Here is a 19,865-nt window from a genome sequence, read left to right on the forward strand (position 1 = left end):
CCCATCCATGAAAAACAAAAGACGTCACGGCCAATAATAACCTCATGGATCCATTATAAAAAAAAAACTAAGCAAAACAATTTTAATGTATCGGTCAGTGTTTTACATCATAAAGCTTGTAAAAATAGAAGCCATGTCCTTGTAAACAAAGCCTTCTTTGGAAATGTGGTGTATTTCCTTCTTTTACTCAGCCTCGGCTGGTTTAAGCGGCATCGTTTCTGGATTCTCTTAAAATAATTTCATGGTCTGTTAAAAAAAAGGTCAGTTGAAACTTTGACACTCGTTTCCCATATAAGGCCTTTAACACATTGGAGGTTGTATGTGGGTTTGAACCCATTGGTACCAGCAAGAACCACCACCATTTTCACCACGTCCTTGTTGGGTCTTTTGAGTAAGAGTGGTTTCACATTGGCATTGTTTTTTGCATCAGTGATTTTTTACTGAAACCATTTTGGCTTATGGACACATACAGATTGGTTTTCTCTTCCTGGCTGCACTGATTCTTCACTGACCCTTTCTTTTCAATGGACTTTTTTACACTTCAGTTTTTTTCAGTGATCAAAAAAAAAAAAAAAAAGAAACGTGAAAAAGCCCATTAAAAGAATGGTTTCCTCTTCCTGGCTTTAGCAATTCTTCACTGATGCCTCACTGAACCAATCTGTATGTGTCCAGAAGCCAAAATGTCTTCAGTAAAAAATCACCCATGTGAAAAAAACGCCAATGTGAAACCACCCTAGCTTTAATTATGCCGTCCACATTATTTTGCTTTAATTTGGAACATCCATCTTACTGCCAAAATGAAACCTCTATCAACTATAAACACTGGGAGATCACAGTCCAACAACAAGACTGGACAAATGTAAGACCATATACAAACCAATGAATTGTGCTGTGATTTTACATATGATAGAAAATGGTTTAATAAGAGACTGTCACCCTGTGTATTACATTAGATTGCAAGTGTTACAGTGAATGGCCAACAGGATCGAAGCTCAACTACAAGAACTGTGTTTTGTGCAGCAAGGTAAGAACCTCCTCAAACTGATGCGAAGGAAGGATTTTGTTTCAAGGGCTTTTATTCCCTACCGTACTATTGCACCTTTCTGCTCTTCTAGTGTCTTATTGAAACCTCTGTAGGCATCAGGGGTCAACTGAAGGACCATGCAACTGGCAATGGGTGGTTGAAACTCCTTTAACTTCCAAAATTGTTTCCTCATGTAAGATTCAGTAAGAATCAAGCTACTTGAATCTTTTAAGATTGTATGTAACCAGTATTCTGCTTTTGTCATCATTGAGTTTGGCTCCAATCACATCAATCACTAGACCAAATATCCTGGATGTGACCTCCTTGCAGGGTCATATTCAGTACGCTGTTTGGAGGCAAGAGAGTCTCATATGGTACAGTGCTGTACTATGGAATTATTTTCTCTAAAATCAATGGTCCTAAGAGAATACCCCATGTTAAGATCTCTGATCATGAGAGACTCGAACTGGACAAAAATATTCCATATGTTTCTAAGTAAGAAATACAGAGTAAACCAGTCCATAGGAACTTCCTATAGAAGTCTACAGCTTGTAGCCTGTACAGAACTGTAATAGGTTTTTGAGAACAGGTCCATAATGAATGTTGTTTGGAGTTATTGAGGTATTTTCTATCAAAGTGAAATGTAACAAGGAACATTTAACAGCAGGCTTCAGTTATGTGCCAACTAATGGACCGTAATCGGAAGCTGAAGGCACTACAATAGTTTAAAACTAGAGTCCCAAGAATGAAGGAAGTTTTCCCAGCAGAATTTGTTATTGAATTTGAATTGCTTACTGCCATGATAATTCTATTTGGAGGGCTGCTGGTGGGAGAAGAAAATCCTGCTCTTGTGAAACAATGATGGGGAAATCATCTAGTCTACAAGCACAGAATACTTAAATGTTACGGGATATAATATCATTTTTAGCATTAAATAATTATTATCTTGATAGCTCTCTGGACCTCTATTTGGCGCTGCATTCCCACAGATCTCTCTGAATGTGTTACCTTCAAATCACTTTGATAACTTTTTAGTTAACTATTAACCCATCAGATTGACTTTACAACAGAACTCTCCACACATAAACAAGAGCAAGGTCACTCCTACTGTGTTTCTCCAAAAATAAGACTTTTATAGGATCTCATCCCTCACTTTTATTCAGTCTACTACATCACATGAGTGAATGTTGACCACTACAGGCACCAGAGAAACTTCCTTTCCACTCTTGCTTTACCAAGTTTCTAGTAGGCTCTTGTCTTGTCTTAGGCCAACAAATGGACCCAGCCATAGCCTTCCCAGGAACAGCATCTATCACACCAGACCAGATAAAAAGAACATTCAACCTACACTGCTTTAATGACATCCTGCACAACACTGTTTTGCCGCTAGACTTTATTCAATGATCTCTTGTGATATGTCCCCATAATAAACATAATTGAAATAATAATAATGAACCTAATAACTAGAGATGAGCGAGCACTAAAATGCTCGAGTGCTCGTTACTTGAGTCGAACTTTTTCCGATGCTCGAGTGCTCGTTTGGAATAACAAACCCCATTGAAGTCTCGAGCAATGTGTTCTTCACTGTGTTCACTGTGTCCACTGTGTTCTTCACTGGTCTTCACTGTATTTCCTTAAGTGAAAGCTCGCTCTCGAGCAGGCAAAATACTTGTCCGAGCAACAAGCCGTTTTGAGTACGCTAATACTTGAACAAGCATCAAGCTCGGACGAGTATGCTCGCTCATCTCTACTAAGAACACATCCTTTTTGTGATCATTAGTGATGAGCGGACCTGTACAAAACTGTGATTGGCCAAATTTTAGAACTCTGTTTTTTTCCTGGAATCAAACTTGCATCCCCCACCAATTGCAGGGGTAGTTGGTGCTTGCAAAGTTGCCATCAGCATTTAAATTACTGCACAGTTATTTTGGGGTAGAGCACTGATCACGGGCGTTAATACCTGGGATCGGTTTGAGACGAATAGAACTGAGGTTGGGGTCTACTTATCACTGATACTCATCTTTTTTCTTAAAGCGATCCATTTACCTGCTTTTACCAGGCTGAGAGGCTGGAGAGGGTAAATCACTTGTTGCCATTATCTTTGGTTGTATAAAAGCTAGCTCCATGCCTACCAGAACAGGCAGTTAAAGAAAAAGGCTGGAAATGGAACTTTATCTGCAGATCTCATTTTCAACTATGAATTTACTTGCCTGTATCTCCAGTTCTGTAGATCTCAAAACTTAAACCTGATGCAATTTGAAAGATAAAAATCTCTTGTGATACCAGAAACATGGTTTTAACTGTTATGGAATGCAAGAAATAGGCATCTAAATTGACACTCTCCCTCTAGCCCAGTAATGGTGAAAATGTTATTAACCAAGTGTCCAAACTACAACCAAAACACTCTTATTTATCGCCAAAAAAGTGCCAAAATTTCAATTTAAACAGTAACTTTTTGCCCCTTGCTCTGTTACAACTTTCAATTATATTGGCATCCTAAGGACAACAATATAATAGAAAGGAGGAGAAATTTTGATAATTAGTGGTTCTCTGAACAGGAAGAATCACAAGGTCTGGAGCAGAAGCTCCAATGATAATCCAGCTCTGTCCACATCACTTGTTCCTCCTGTAGTCTCATGCAGTCAAGTATATGTCATTTTAAAACAGCACTCAGTGTGGAATGTTCTTGATTCCTTGAAGATGCCTTGATTCCTGCATGAGGAACTTTGTGCTGGGGTGATAGGCTGGGTGCCCACTAAGAGGGCTCTTTACCACCTCTTTCACCTAAGCCATTGGTTCACCACCACCATGGTCTGATTATAGGGTTGGTGTGCGCCCCTGGCCCCCCACTGCTTTGCCCTTAAATGGGCCCCCACCAAGTGGTTGCATGGCTGCTTTAATCGCCCACCATGTGTTCCATGGCATGGCACGTGTTTGGTAGCATACCGAAAGAAGAGGAGGAGGTCGCTATCAGGGGAATGGGAGAAGGTGAGTACAGATGTATGATTTTATGAGGGGCTACTGGCTAGAGGCTGCAAATTTATTAATAACTGGGGCCACTCACCGGCCACTTTATTAGGTACACCATGCTATTAACGGGTTGGACCCCCTTTCGCCTTCAGAACTGCCTCAATTCTTCGTGGCATAGATTCAACAAGGTGCTGGAAGCATTCCACAGAGATTTTGGTCCATATTGACATGATGGCATCACATAGTTGCCGCAAATTTGTCGGCTGCACATCCATGATGCGAATCTCCTGTTCCACCACATCCCAAAGATGCTCTATTGGATTGAGATCTGGTGACTGTGGAGGCCATTTGAGTACAGTGAACTCATTGTCATGTTCAAGAAACCAGTCTGAGATGATTCCAGCTTTATGACATGGCGCATTATCCTGCTGAAAGTAGCCATCAGATGTTGGGTACATTGTGGTCACAAAGGGATGGACATGGTCAGTAACAATACTCAGGTAGGCTGTGGCATTGCAATGATGCTCAATTGGTACCAAGGGGCCCAAAGAGTGCCAAGAAAATATTCCCCACACCATGACACCACCACCACCAGCCTGAACCGTTGATACAAGGCAGGATGGATCCATGCTTTCATGTTGTTGACGCCAAATTCTGACCCTACCATCCGAATGTCGCAGCAGAAATCGAGCCTCATCAGAACAGGCAACGTTTTTCCAATCTTCTACTGTCCAATTTCGATGTGCTTGTGCAAATTGTAGCCTCAGTTTCCTGCTCTTAGCTGAAAGGAGTGGCACCTGGTGCTGTAGCCCATCTGCCTCAAAGTTTGACGTACTGTGCGTTCAGAGATGCTCTTCTGCCTACCTTGGTTGTAACGGGTGGCGATTTGAGTCACTGTTGCCTTTCTATCAGCTCGAACCAGTCTGCCCATTCTCCTCTGACCTCTAGCATCAACAAGGCATTTCCGCCCACAGAACTGCCGCTCACTGGATGTTTTTTTCTTTTTCGGACCATTCTCTGTAAACCCTAGAGATGGTTGTGCGTGAAAATCCCAGTAGATCAGCAGTTTCTGAAATACCCTTCTGGCACCAACAACCATGCCACGTTCAAAGGCACTCAAATCACCTTTCTTCCCCATACTGATGCTCGGTTTGAACTGCAGGAGATTGTCTTGACCATGTCTACATGCCTAAATGCACTGAGTTGCCGCCATGTGATTGGCTGATTAGAAATTAAGTGTTAAGGAGCAGTTGGACAGGTGTACCTAATAAAGTGGCCGGTGAGTGTATATCCCTGGGGAGCGGTATATATGAATGGGGGCTTATATATTACCGATGGCTGTATATTACTTTGGGGCTTAATATAACTGGGGGACTGTAGATAATACTAGGGGCTGTAGATATTACTGGGGCTGTATATTTATTAATTACAAAGGGGGCTGTATATTAATCATTGGGGCACTGTAGAAATCTATGGTGACCCTGATCCAGCAACAATTTGTGCCGCCAGATCATGATCCCATTAAAATTTTTGTGAAAAAGGCCTAAGGGGGATCCTGTCATACATGAATTACTGTCTAACGGGAGACCCCACATATTGCATGGATGATAAAGGTGTACCCTGTCTGGACTACATTCTTTTGGGGACCCCCACCAGATTTTGTGCCCAGGGGCCCCCACCAATCTTAATCCAGACTTGACCATCACTGTTCTAGCCTCTCGGCTCGAATCTCTCAACTCTTCTCTGATTATGTTCACATTAATTTTTAGGTGATATATTATTAGAGGTAACAGATGAGATCTCACATAAAAGAGGGAATTCTAGAAAGGACATATCATAATAGACCTGAAGGTTCTGCTAGTATAGTGAGGTAAAAGTAGGAGACGGATTTACTTTAGGTAACAGAGGGAGCATGGAAGTCCTTTAAGCGGGAAGATAACATTAATATAAAATGTTGGAAATGATGTTGTATTAGAGCACAATCTCAAGTTACACACCTGACATTGCATTTTATGACCTAAAACTGGACATAAGAGACAAGGGCTTCCTCTGATCCCTCGTTGCTTTCATTATGCAGACAATATACTGCAGTACTATTATCTCAGCATCTATTATTAGCGTCTAAACAATAAATGTGATTATTTTAAGAGCATTGCAGATATCTCTGTCTTCGGTGAATTGGCTTGATTAGATTTTCTTGCAATATGGGATCCATATTTCACTCATTTTCTATTCCTGAGAGATAATGAGGTATTAGCACATTTCTTACGGACAGGGTGAAGATTGGCAGGAAAATCACAATATCTCTGATTTTAAAGAAAATGTAAATGAGTTCTGTGAATAATATGGTGTTTTATACATATGTAGAACTTCTTTCTATGGACTCAGTTTGGCTTTGTGTAAAAGCAATGGATTTTAGCAGCTGCAGCTGGCAATGTAAGCGTGCAGTCTTACTGCCATTAACTACTCATCTTTGTGCACTTTTGTTCTAGTTATAATGGCTGTGTTAATATATAACCTTACGTATGCTGACTTCTACACGTATACAAGTATTTACTAAAAACAGACATATCAGTAGATCTTATGGGTTTATTTGCCAATGACCAGTGAACCCAAAAACAGGTGCAAGTAAATGCCCGGAGTGCTGGCTTAGCACTTCATTCACTTTTACAGAACTATACAAAATACCATGCAGACCAGCCTTCAATTTACATGGAGGGCATTAGGATAAAATAACTGGACTGACCTATACACAATTACTGGATCACTTCGTACACATTGCTAACATAGAAGAGGAAACTTTCTGCTGTGCCACATTGAACCTGGAAGTGAAGTTGCTATGATGGGCCTGGAGTTGAAAGGATGAAAGTATATCAATAATTTTTATTTGTTTTCCTTTGTGCAACAACCAAATTACTTTTAGTTCCTCTAAACAGCTTTTAATGTACATACAGAATGCTATGTACATTTGGTAAAAATAGATAAATGGGTTTTATTGAACTTAGTGAAACTTTTGATGTCCATGAGTTCATTGTAGCATTGGGTACTCTTTTTGTGCCTACAAGCCCATGAGATATAATGTAAATTCTAATACTCATTTTAGCTACGGCCGTGGCCTTGGAGGAAATCAGTCTTAAGATGTTAGGATATCGTCCAATGTAGAGTAGTGTGATTGAAGGCAAGCATTGCTCGTAAAGTGGGGTACACAAATGTAGGGGAACACTGTACACTCAATTAGGAGTAAGGCTGCTTACACACTAGCAAGTTGGACATATCACACTCTCAGCATGTGCTGGCTATAATGTCTGGCCTAAACACTGAGCAACCGGAACTGAACTCAGCATGTCAGTTCAGTTCTGGGTGTCACTGTTCGGGACAGATGTTCCAGCAACCACAAGCTGTGAGTATGATTTTAGTTGGATGTATTACACTTGCTGGTGTGTAAGAGGTCTTAGTGGCCACTGTATATGCTAGAAGGGGAATATCATACCTCATAACAGGGTTTAATGACCTATGCTTGTTTCCTACTGATGATGGTGGAGTAAAGCCATATTCTATGCTATACCCTAGAGTCCTAATTCTTCTTATCAACTTATTGATATTATATCAAGTATTGGAAACCAAACCCTAGAACTATGACAGCTCAGACAGATGCCTTGTGGTTATGTCAATACACATGAGAATCATGAGGTCTAAGGACCTGCCCAAGGAGCTCAGATACAGAATTGTGGCAAGGCACAGATCTGGCCAAGGTTACAAAATAATTTCTTAGCACAAAAGGCTCCAAATAGCACAGTGGCCTCCATAATTCTTCAGTGGAAGAAATTTGGGAAGACTGCAACTCTTTCTCAACTTGGCCATCCAGCCAAACTGAGAAATTGTGGGACTAGAGGTAATCTTTAAGTAAGGTAAAAAAGAACTCCAAGATGACTTTGACTGAGCTTCAGTGATGCAGTAGGAGGATGGTAGAAAGTTCCATGAAGTCGACTATCAATGCAGCCCTCCAACAGTCATGGCTTGTGGCAGAGTGTGTAGCCAGAACTCAGTGATTGAACTTTTTGTTGTTAGTTTTAAGTGGTATGTGTGGAGAAACCAAGTATAGCTCATCACCTGCCAAATACAATCCCACCAATGGTGGCAGCATCATGCTATGGGGGTGTTTCAGCTACAGGGATAGGACAAAAAGTTGCAACTGAAGGAAAGATGCTGCCAAGTACAGAGATATCATGCATGAAATCCTCTTCCAGAGTTCTCTGGAACTCAGACTGAGCCAAAGCTTCACCTTCCAACAAGACAATGACCTTATTCACACAGCTAAAATAACCAAGCAGTGGCTTCAGAACAACTTTATGACCATTCTTGACTGGCCCAGCCAGAGCCCTGACCTAATTGAGCATCTGTGGAGAGACTTGAAAATAGCTGTCCACCAACGTTCACCTTCCTTAGAGAGGATCTGCAAGGAAGAATGGCAGATTATCCCCAAATTCAATACTGAGCAAAGCATTGACTGCTTATGAACATGTGATATTTAAGCTATTCTTGTTTAATAAATTAGCAAAAATATCTACATTTCTGTAAATAAGCAAAAAAAAAAAAAAACGTTTTTGATCTTACCAAATGGCTGCAATGAAACAAAGATCATTTAAAGGGTTCTGAATACTTTCTGTAGCCACTGTACTCCCATATGCTTAGTTGGTAAAAAAATACTGGATTTTCCACATCTCAGTGTGTATGGAGGACAAGTGGCTGATAGAGCAACAAGAGAATTAAAAATGCATTAAAACATATGTCCCCTTTCAGGTCAATTAAACCTAAGCTCATGTCTGATGGGCGGCTTGCCTATTGACAGCACTTATGACACATGTTTTCAGGGAAGCATCCTCTCTTGTTTCCTTTCCAGCACTTTTCAGCGCCCATTGCCTGCAGGGCTTATGACACAAACACTTTGTGCCTATTCTATACAGGGAAACGTCAGATCTTTTCTGTAGAACGTCTTACCTTACAGCTCACGTAGATGTTTTCTGGTAAGGTGGTAATGGATATGTCTTTTGACACGGAAGTTACATTAGTAGGCAGTACCTGTAATCATCTACCTGTAGCTATGTGAATCCCTACAGCTCTTATATACAAGGGATCCACAACACATTGCAGCATGTAGTAACAGTATAGGTGTAGCCAGCCTGTTTTTATGACACATGTTCTAGTTAATATTACTGCTAATAGTCTAGAAAGTATGTCCTCCTTATTTTAATCAATGTATCTAAATATACAAATGGAACCTTAGATACATTGGGGTAACCAGCAGTAACTTATTTCAGACTGTACTACATCATGTCATCTACAGCAGTACCCCAATCGCTCATATGCTCATCCCTATTTCTTTCACAGTGGTTGTTAGGAAGAAGGTTATGAGGTTTTGTAAAAATAATCTCATAACCCATCCAAGTGATGCTATACCACTTGAAATGTCGCAGTACACAGGAATTGCGAGGTGACCCCTCTCCTCTCCATTGTGATACATGGTGCACGATGCCGTAACACGGGTTAGGATAGGACATCAAATCCAAATAAAAGTCAATGCTCTATTCCTTATCATGATACCGATATGAGGAATCTCACAGGTCGGAAATAGAAGATCGCCCTGGCTCCCTTGTGTCACCAGCTTCCTTCCTTCACTGGGTCCGGGTGTTACCTCCGTACCATTTCCATATCCTTGGTGACACCACTATCCCTGTATCAGGAAGTTACGAACACATAGTGCAGATTGCCAGGGTTCAGGAAAAAGACAAATATTTTAATGATATATTACACCCGGACCCAGTGAAGGAAGGAAGCTGGTGACACAAGGGAGCCAGGGCAATCTTCTATTTCCAACCTGTGAGAAGGTGGTGAGATTCCTCATATCGGCATCACGATAAGGATTAGAGCATTGATTTGGATTTTGTGACTAGTTGGTGTTTGGGAGTATACCAAGTCATTTGCTCCTCGATATATTAACTCCATATTGGCCGGATTCCGAAAGTATATATATTAAGATAGGACATGTCCTATCTTTTCCCTGTGTACCAAATGGTATGGTGCGGCATGTGTGTTGTACTGTATCGCTCCGTGCACCCATTGCCGGCCTATAGAGTACGTGTGTACGGCCACGAGCTTGGGGACGTATATATCTCACCCAACAGACGTGTGAATGTAGCCTTAGTCTAAATGTACATGAACATGTTTCTTCCGTGTGCTATCGTTTTTTTCCTGTGCCAGATGGCACATTGACAAACTAATTTTAATGGACCCTTGCTCATGAATGTGTGTTTCACTGATCCTTGTGGAGACTGTAGAAAACTCAGAGTAGGTTCTATATCTGGCCCATGCATGAGATAATCAGAGAAACAACCTGTAACATCTGTAATCAGGTCTCTGCCATTTATAATCCTGGTATTGTCTATGGAGACTGAGTGGGCATTGTGCTCCCCTGGGCTTAAAGACCTGGTAGTAACTCCAATGACTGCAATGCCAATATCTAAAACCCTGTGGACAACCCCTTTAAAACCCTGGCTCTTTGAACTAAGATGCTTTCATATTTCAATGACACAAGAAATGGTCCTGTCTCTTTAAATATATGTTTAGCACCATTTGCTTTGCAGCAGATTTAATCCTACCCTCCTTTACATCCATATAAGTACCATGATAATAACTGAAATATTATTATTAGATTGTTTAACCATTTGTGGCTTCAAATCCAGAGTCTAGATCAAAGCGGTGAGCTGCTTGCAGGTAATATATTGCTACATTTTAGGACATTTACATCATATTATTACAAAAAATATTAAAACTGCACATACTCCAGTAGCTGCAGCTACTTTCTCTCTGGCAGTGGGGTCTGTTCTTTCTCAAAGACACCTTCTTATATCCCACGTGCTGCCTTTTATCAGCTGGCCTCTGATAAAGGATGTAGATTGAAATCAGATGCTGGAGATTGACGCACGGACTGCGCTTATTGAGGCAAAGCCTCTCAACAAAATCTACTATTCTTGAAATCTAATATATTTCTGCATTGTGCCCGGGGCTTTGCTGGGAAATCACTGTCACCCTGGCATATGTACAGAAGGAGGGTATGAAGGTTATACTATTTATTTCATACAATGCTGTATATGTCTAGGACACAGATTTGGTCTAGTTATAATAAGACAACTATAGCAAACTTCACTAAAAACCTACATTAGGGACTCTTGATCGTGGTTCGCTTGGTGCTATCTTGTTGTCATCTTGTCAAGTAAAAGTCATAGGTGAAGTTATGTCGGAACCCGGCCATACTCCCTATTCTGCATGGTCTTGCAGAGACTAAGATGGAATAAAAAAAACATTGAGTACAATTTCCTGGTAATGTTAACAATAGGACAGTGAAAAATGTGTGATTTAAGACGAATTCTACCCGTGAACGTGGTGATGTCGAACGGCCACTCTGCAAATTATGGCACAGTCAAGACCCAAATCATTTCAAAAGAACAACAAACACATGAGCATACACATAGCTTTATTAAAAATAAAAATTTAGATTCAACAAAACACACACACATTTGTGTGTTCAAGTAAAGGATTCTGGAAAATGCCATATATAGTCCAACTAGACATCACCACACATGGTATACTTACATGTCTAGACAGATCTCATAGGTATCACAAAAATCACTGTAGGGAGCTTTGCCAATGTCCATTGAAAATGACCGGCCACACCATACGGGCATTAATAGAACATGTCCCATGGGTGGCAAACAACAGTGCTCCAGACTTTTCCTTTTCCGTTGTCATTCAAGTAGGCTTCGCCAGGTGAAAAAAGTGGAATGCTTTTTATTTCTTATTAAATTTTTCTGTTACTCGTAAGCTGGCTGTCAGAAAACCCATTCACATGTTTTGAAAGGCTTTGTGGTCATTTTTTCATAGTTGTTCTTTGTTTCTCTATTTGCACTTTTTAAGGATTTGCGCCTATTCCAATTGTTGTACAAAATTTGAGAAGTTGTCTTTTGTGTTAACTTTTCCACTTTGCTCCAAAAAAATGCAAATCAAACAAGCACGCCTGTTTTCCTAAAATAAATAGTTATCTACTATGATTTGCATCTTTTTAGGGCAAATCTGCTGAACTATGTCAAAAATCTTTGTCAGCAAAAGATACAAAGCATTGCAAAAGAGGTAGCAAATCGAGCCAACTTAAAAATAAAAGCAAACATGAGATTGAACACATTTAACACAGTAAAAAAATAAGCACCAAAAATAAAAGAAACAACAAAAAATCCACATAATGATAAATGACCAGGGGCGTAACAACCTCCGTAGCAGGCGCTACGGGGCCCATGCTTCTCTGGGTCCCGTAATGGACAGCAGAGAATTTATCAGTGCTATTATCCCGGGCCCTCTCTCCCTGCTGACAGATACAGCACAGCAGTAACAGGGGCCCTGCAAACAACAATCTAATGGGGCACCACTACATGCAGTTTAATGAGGCCCTGTCTGCTCTGCTGACCAGGTCGCCCACCTGTACGGGCCGCCCACTCCCCTGTTTGCCCTCAAACTGCTCCCACAGGAACAGAAACCTACCCTCCCTCGCGGTCAACGGCACGGCCAGCGCCCACTGGCAGTTCTAACCTTCTTCGCCTTCCCACGTGCCTGATCAGGGAACCACCTGAACCCCCCCCCCCAACACAGCTGTCCAATGGCACAGAACTCCAGCCCGTCCAACTACCCAGCAAGCTGCCGGCACATCCCCTGCCCGGCCAATTAAAACTGCAAGTAACTTTTGATGCATCTTTGTATATGCACACATATCTATATGTATCTATCTATATTTATATTTATACTTATCCAAAGATATACAAATATATATATATATATATATATATATATATATATATATATATACTTATACTGTATAAGTGTATATATACATATATATATAAACTGTATGTGTGTATTTGCTATATGTATGTGTATATGGTGTATAATGTGTGTATAGGTGTACACATGTATGTATGTGTGTACGGGTATATAAAAGTGAGGGTATAAATGTAGAATTTTATGGGGCACATTTACTAAGCTCCATGCGCCAGTTTTATGTCAAACTTTGCACGTTCTTTCTAGTGCAAACTGCTTTTGTGTATTTAGGAAGTGTCTGCACCACATATGTGTCGCACGCAACCCTTGTGCTGTCAGTAATATGTGCAGTTATCGGGTGTAGTGTGCAGGGGTCACCAGATTCAGGATTTCTGGCGCAAGTTCTTCATGAATCTGGTGCCCCCTGCACTGCCCACACAGAGTGCACCACTTTTTTTTTGGTGTTCCTTTAACATGGAGTGTGCAACACACTTCTTTCTGCATAACAAATCTGGCGCACAGTGCAGAAGTTTGTGTCGCATAAAGAATAGTGCAGCCGCGACACAAACTTCTTCACTAAAAGGGGTGTTCTGGTGCTCAGTCAGACTGTGCGCCAGATTTATTATGCAGAAAGAAGTGTGTTACACACCCCATGTTAAAGGTGCACCAAAAAATGTGGTGCACTCTGTCTCAGCAGTGCAGGGGACACCAGATTCATGAAGAACTTATGGCAGAAATTCTTAATCTGGCGTCCTATGCACACTACACAGGATAACTGCACATAGTACTGACAGCACTGTTCTTATTAAATGTGCACCTACACTCACCGGCCACTTTATTAGGTACACCTGTCCAACTGCTCGTTAACACTTAATTTCTAATCAGCCAATCACATGGCGGCAACTCAGTGCATTTAGGCATGTAGACATGGTCAAGACAATCTCCTGCAGTTCAAACCGAGCATCAGTATGGGGAAGAAAGGTGATTTGAGTGCCTTTGAACGTGGCATGGTTGTTGGTGCCAGAAGGGCTGGTCTGAGTATTTCAGAAACTGCTGATCTACTGGGATTTTCATGCACAACCATCTCTAGGGTTTAAAGAGAATAGTCCGAAAAAGAAAAAACATCCAGTGAGCGGCAGTTCTGTGGGCGGAAATGCCTTGTTGATGCCAGAGGTCAGAGGAGAATGGGCAGACTGGTTCGAGCTGATAGAAAGGCAACAGTGACTCAAATTGCCACCCGTTACAACCAAGGTAGGCAGAAGAGCATCTCTGAAAGCACAGTACGTTGAACTTTGAGGCAGATGGGCTACAGCAGCAGAAGACCACACCGGGTGCCACTCCTTTCAGCTAAGAACAGGAAACTGAGGCTACAATTTGCACAAGCTCATCGAAATTGGACAGTAGAAGATTGAAAAAACGTTGCCTGGTCTGATGAGGCTCGATTCCTGCTGCGACATTCGGATGGTAGGGTCAGAATTTGGCGTCAACAACATACAAGCATGGATCCATCCTGCCTTGTATCAACGGTTCAGGCTGGTGGTGGTGGTGTCATGGTGTGGGGAATATTTTCTTGGCACTCTTTGGGCCCCTTGGTACCAATTGAGCATTGTTGCAATGCCACAGCCTACCTGAGTATTGTTGCTGACCATGTCCATCCCTTTATGACCACAATGTACCCAACATCTGATGGCTACTTTCAGCAGGATAATGCGCCATGTCATAAAGCTGGAATCATCTCAGACTGGTTTCTTGAACATAACAATGAGTTCACTGTACTCAAATGGCCTCCACAGTCACCAGATCTCAATCCAATAGAGCATCTCTGGGATGTGGTGGAACGGGAGATTCGCATCATGGATGTGCAGCCGACAAATCTGCGGCAACTGTGTGATGCCATCATGTCAATATGGACCAAAATCTCTGAGGAATGCTTCCAGCACCTTGTTGAATCTATGCCACGAAGAATTGAGTCAGTTCTGAAGGCAAAAGAGGGTCCAATCCGTTACTAGCATGGTGTACCTAATAAAGTGGCCGGTGAGTGTATGTGTGTGTATAATGTATGAAGGTGAGTGTGGAAATGCATGTGATTTTATAATCATGTCTGTACAAATATGTATATATTTTTTTAAGGGGATGGGGGGGGGCATGCAGAAATCGGCTATGTGGCCCAAGCTCTCTTAGTAATGCCCCTGTAAATGTCCCCTTTGAATTTGATGTAGATTTGGGCAAAAAAACCTGTGGTCATTTCCTACACAGCTAAATGAGCCCAGACTAGCACAGGGGCTACAAAGCTCACAGGTATGAAGACATTTTCTTGGGGACTTGCTTCCTGGTGGTATTGATGGGCTTACAGGGGGCTGGCAACATTACCTCAACTATACAGTATGTTGCAGTAGGTACTGGCTTCTATAGCCAAGTCATCTGTGAAGTAATAGTATGGCATGGTGTGGGAGGCATCTTCTTTTACACTGTACTTGGGTGCACTGAGGTATTAAATGTGTTGGTCACTCTTTTAGATATGCAGCCCTTGTGCATTTACTGGCTTAATAATTATCACTGAATGTACATGAAGGAGCATTCCTGCTACAGAAGTCAGATTGGGCAATTGGTGAGAAGTTGAATGCCAACCCGTTTCCTCCTCACCTGCTACATGGGATTCCAATACGTGTAAAAGGAATAACAGAACAGAAACCAACGGACTCCATGCTCCATAACCGAGGGTATAACAATGTGGCAGATGTAAAAACCTTTTAGTGTGATCTTCTGGTTGTTCCCCATCCTTCCACCTTGCCGCAGCAGACTTTTGTCACTGTAGAAATCAGAAAACAGGATTATGTAACTTGTGTGCATACCATTGTAGGCATCTGGGAGGCAGATGTACTTCATTTAACTCTTTGACGCTGCAGTTTTTTTACAGACAAGCTTAACAATGAGTACGTCTGTATCAGCCGTCAAGATAGGATTATGTGAGACAAAGCTCAAACACTTGAACTGTTTAACATATTGCACGTAAATTTATTCTCTGCAATTATACCGATGATTATAAAGCAGCCAGAGGACTGTAACCATGTGACAGACAAGCAAAGCCATTTCATACACTCCCTAAAGTCATTGTATCTCACTGTGTAACAAATAAGACCGTAATCTCCTCCTGCCAGTAATTCATTATTCATTCCTTGCAAGTTTTATACACAGATCACAAACACCCTGGAAGGTGTCTTTAGTTACATTTCCCACTTTACTCACCCTGAAACAGAGTGCGGGATGTAACCCTTTGTGACCCGACAGTCCAATGTTTTCATAAAGATGAGACAGACACTTAGTATAAAATATCCTTCCATATTGAACAAGTCTTTTTTGATATATAGAGAGCTCATTAAAGAGGACCTGTCACCCAGAAAAACGGCACTAGGAGCTGCTTACTAAAGGGGCCCATGCCGTGTGGTAGTCACTGCCGGCCTATGGAGCAAGCGGGGCGGTCCAGGGAAGAGGCAGCGCCTTGGACCGCCCCTCATGAATACGTCGGAGCGCTTTGCGAGCGGCCTGGCGTTTACATTGTACTCCGACAACGCTATAATTTCCGATAATGCTATCATTCTAACACTGCGGCGTTTGTTTAGTAAGCAGCTCCTCGTGCCGAATTTACGGGTGACAGTCCTCTATTAATGAAGTCCTTGAGCAGTTTGTACTTGAGAAAAGGCCCACTATCAGGTGTACAGATCTTAGGAATGTAATGCGTTAGAATAACCTGTGTTCTTCTCTCAGTTTGTCATTAACATTCCTCATTATAATTGTCTGCTATAAGCTAAAAACATTTAAATCTTCTAAGACATAAAAGTTCATCAACTAAGGTAGACACAGTCATTTACACATTTGTGGTTTAGCTATACTGGGAATAAGTTATGTAGAATGAGGAAGGGTAAGGATTAGAGATGAGCGAACACTAAAATGCTCGGGTACTCGTTATTCGAGACGAACTTTTCCCGATGCTCGAGTGCTCGTCTCGAATAACGAACCCCATTGAAGTCAATGGGAGACTCGAGCATTTTTCAAGGGGACCAAGGCTCTGCACAGGGAAGCTTGGCCAAACACCTGGGAACCTCAGAAAAGGATGGAAACACCACGGAAATGGACAGGAAACAGCAGGGGCAGCATGCATGGATGCCTCTGAGGCTGCATAATCGCACCATTATGCCAAAATTATGGGCAACAGCATGGCCATGACAGAGTGACAGAATGAAGCTAGATAGCATCTAAAACATCCAATAATTGACCCTGACACTATAGGGGACGGCATGCAGAGGCAGCGGCAGCAGGCTAGAGAGTGTCATGGCGACATACCCTAAATGGACTCAGGCTTCAAACCAATGGGTGGCAGAGAGGAACCAAAGGAGGTGAGCAAGAAGCGCTCAAATAATATCGGTACATGATAAAAGTTTGCCAGTATATTTTGTGGATTACACAGCAGGGTGGCGACAAAGTTAACATGGAAGCCATGAAAACAACCCAAAATTCTGCCTGACACAGCTCGTTTGATAAGGGGACGATGTATGGAGGCAGTGAACTAGTAGTAGATTAAAGGTGCTGCAGTTAAAACTATGTTAGTTGGATCTTGGCATGGAGCTGGCGCTCCGCTGCCAGGCGAGCTTTCGCCAATCCAAGCCCCTGTCTATAGGCTACTCCCCAAACAGCACTTCTAAGAACCTTTTGTATAAGATCAAGTGTAGTAGCGTTCTTATAAGTTTAGGATATGGCGGGTGAGGGGAATGTAAACAGATGCGCAAGAAGCGCTGAAATAATATCCCTAAATGGTAAAAGTTTGCAAGTATATTTTGGGGATTACACAGCAGGGTGGCGACAAAGTTAACAACTTTGATGTGGAATGCCCTGTAATAGCTCTTGGGCGGTGTGCCTTTTATCGCCTAGGCTCAGCAGTTTCAGCACCGCCTGCTGTCGCTTAGCGACGGCACTGCTGCTGTGCCTAGAGCTACCGACTGATGGCGCCATGCCCACGGATGGTAATTCGGAGGAGGAGGAGGTGGAGGAGGGGTGGGAGGAGGTATAGTAGGCCTTTGAGACCTGGACCGAGGTAGGCCCCGCAATTCTCTGCGTCGGCAGTATATGACCAGCCCCAGGGTCAGACTCGGTCCCAGCCTGCACCAAGTTAAGTGTAGTAGCGTTCTCATAAGTTTGGGATATGGCGGGTGAGGGGAATGTAAACAGATGCGCAAGAAGCGCATGATGCGCATGGAGCTGGCGTTCCGCTGCCAGGCGAGCTTTCGCCAATCCAAGCCCCTGTCTCTAGGCTACTCCCTAAACAGCACTTCTAAGAACCTTTTGTATAAGATCAAGTGTAGTAGCGTTCTTATAAGTTTAGGATATGCCGGGTGAGGGGAATGTAAACAGATGCGCAAGAAGCGCTGAAATAATATCCCTAAATGGTAAAAGTTTGCAAGTATATTTTGGGGATTACACAGCAGGGTGGCGACAAAGTTAACAACTTTGATGTGGAATGCCCTGTAATAGCTCTTGGGCGGTGTGCCTTTTATCGCCTAGGCTCAGCAGTTTCAGCACCGCCTGCTGTCGCTTAGCGACGGCACTGCTGCTGTGCCTAGAGCTACCGACTGATGGCGCCATGCCCACGGATGGTAATTCGGAGGAGGAGGAGGTGGAGGAGGGGTGGGAGGAGGTATAGTAGGCCTTTGAGACCTGGACCGAGGTAGGCCCCGCAATTCTCTGCGTCGGCAGTATATGACCAGCCCCAGGGTCAGACTCGGTCCCAGCCTGCACCAAGTTAAGTGTAGTAGCGTTCTCATAAGTTTGGGATATGGCGGGTGAGGGGAATGTAAACAGATGCGCAAGAAGCGCATGATGCGCATGGAGCTGGCGTTCCGCTGCCAGGCGAGCTTTCGCCAATCCAAGCCCCTGTCTCTAGGCTACTCCCCAAACAGCACTTCTAAGAACCTTTTGTATAAGATCAAGTGTAGTAGCGTTCTTATAAGTTTAGGATATGCCGGGTGAGGGGAATGTAAACAGATGCGCAAGAAGCGCTGAAATAATATCCCTAAATGGTAAAAGTTTGCCAGTATATTTTGTGGATAACACAGCAGGGTGGCGACAAAGTTAACAACTTTGATGTGGAATCCATGAAAACAACCCAAATTTCTGCCTGACACACCTCGTTTGATAAAGGGACGATGTATGGAGGCAGCTATATGGACGACTTTTGGAGGTAGCAATGGAGACAACGTGTGGAGGCTGCTATGGAGACAATTTAATTTGGATAGTGCCTGTATGTGGCAGTCCCAAACATTTTTCAAACCAGAGGAGCAGGTAGGTGGCCCTCCAGTAAAATGGGATAGATTGAGTGCCTGTATGTGGCAGTCCCAAAAATGTTTCAAACCAGAGGAGCAGGTAGGTGGCCCTCCAGTAAAATGGAATAGATTGAGTGCCTGTATGTGGCAGTCCCAAAAATTGTTCAAACCAGAGGAGCAGGTAGGTGGCCCTGCAGTAAAATGGAATAGATTGAGTGCCTGTATGTGACAGTCCCAAAAATTGTTCAAACCAGAGGTGCAGGTAGGTGGCCCTGCAGTAAAATGGAATAGATTGAGTGCCTGTATGTGGCAGTCCCAAAAATGTTTCAAACCAGAGGAGCAGGTAGGTGGCCCTCCAGTAAAATGGGATAGATTGAGTGCCTGTATGTGGCAGTCCCAAAAATGTTTCAAACCAGAGGAGCAGGTAGGTGGCCCTCCAGTAAAATGGAATAGATTGAGTGCCTGTATGTGGCAGTCCCAAAAATTGTTCAAACCAGAGGAGCAGGTAGGTGGCCCTCCAGTAAAATGGAATAGATTGAGTGCCTGTATGTGGCAGTCCCAAAAATTGTTCAAACCAGAGGAGCAGGTAGGTGGCCCTGCAGTAAAATGGAATAGATTGAGTGCCTGTATGTGGCAGTCCCAAAAATGTTTCAAACCAGAGGAGCAGGTAGGTGGCCCTCCAGTAAAATGGAATA

At 42.7% G+C, this 19,865-nt stretch overlaps 1 long non-coding RNA gene across 1 annotated transcript in view; it reads left to right on the top strand.

Moving 5' to 3' along the window:
* Nucleotides 1-966: 966 nt before the first annotated feature.
* LOC140077930 (uncharacterized) overlaps nt 967-19,865 on the top strand; it is a 35,037-nt gene continuing 16,138 nt past the window's right edge. Inside the window, exon 1 of the long non-coding RNA XR_011849854.1 lies at nt 967-1,024. This is a non-coding gene — a long non-coding RNA (uncharacterized lncRNA). The remainder of the gene's footprint in view (nt 1,025-19,865) is intronic.

Source organism: Engystomops pustulosus, chromosome 9 (genome assembly GCF_040894005.1).
Source record: "Engystomops pustulosus chromosome 9, aEngPut4.maternal, whole genome shotgun sequence".
Lineage (NCBI taxonomy): Eukaryota > Metazoa > Chordata > Amphibia > Anura > Leptodactylidae > Engystomops > Engystomops pustulosus.